At 68.3% G+C, this 369-nt stretch overlaps 1 pseudogene; it reads right to left on the bottom strand.

The window, feature by feature from the left end:
* Positions 1–46: 46 nt before the first annotated feature.
* Positions 47–310, bottom strand: LOC103773610 (annotated as a pseudogene).
* Between the last annotated feature and the right edge of the window lie 59 nt (positions 311–369).

The following is a 369-nucleotide window of genomic DNA, read 5'->3' on the forward strand; positions in this document are numbered from 1 at the left end:
AGAAGGTGCCAAATTTGGCTCCTGGAGGGAGAAGTTCCCCTGTTACCTTGTACTCCCGGGCGGCCTCGGGCGCGGGCAGCGCGGGGTGGGCACGGTGGGCACGGGACTCCCGGCACACCAGGCAGATCAGCTCCTCCTCCTCCCTGCAGAAGACCTTCAGGGGCTCCTGGTGCTTCCTGCAGCCTTCCTCCTCCTCCTCCTCCACCCTCTCCCCCTTGGCCACCTGCCAGCTCAACCTCTTGGCCACCTCCAGCACCCGTGCCAGCTCCCGGCTGGGTCTCAGGGTTCTCTCCGGGGCCGTCTCGTGGCACTGGGGGCAGGAGAAGTTGCCCGTGGGCCACTCCCAGCAGCGGGTGATGCACCCCCGGC

The sequence above is a fragment of the Merops nubicus genome, unplaced genomic scaffold (genome assembly GCF_000691845.1).
Source record: "Merops nubicus isolate BGI_N331 unplaced genomic scaffold, ASM69184v1 scaffold25665, whole genome shotgun sequence".
NCBI classification, from domain to species: domain Eukaryota; kingdom Metazoa; phylum Chordata; class Aves; order Coraciiformes; family Meropidae; genus Merops; species Merops nubicus.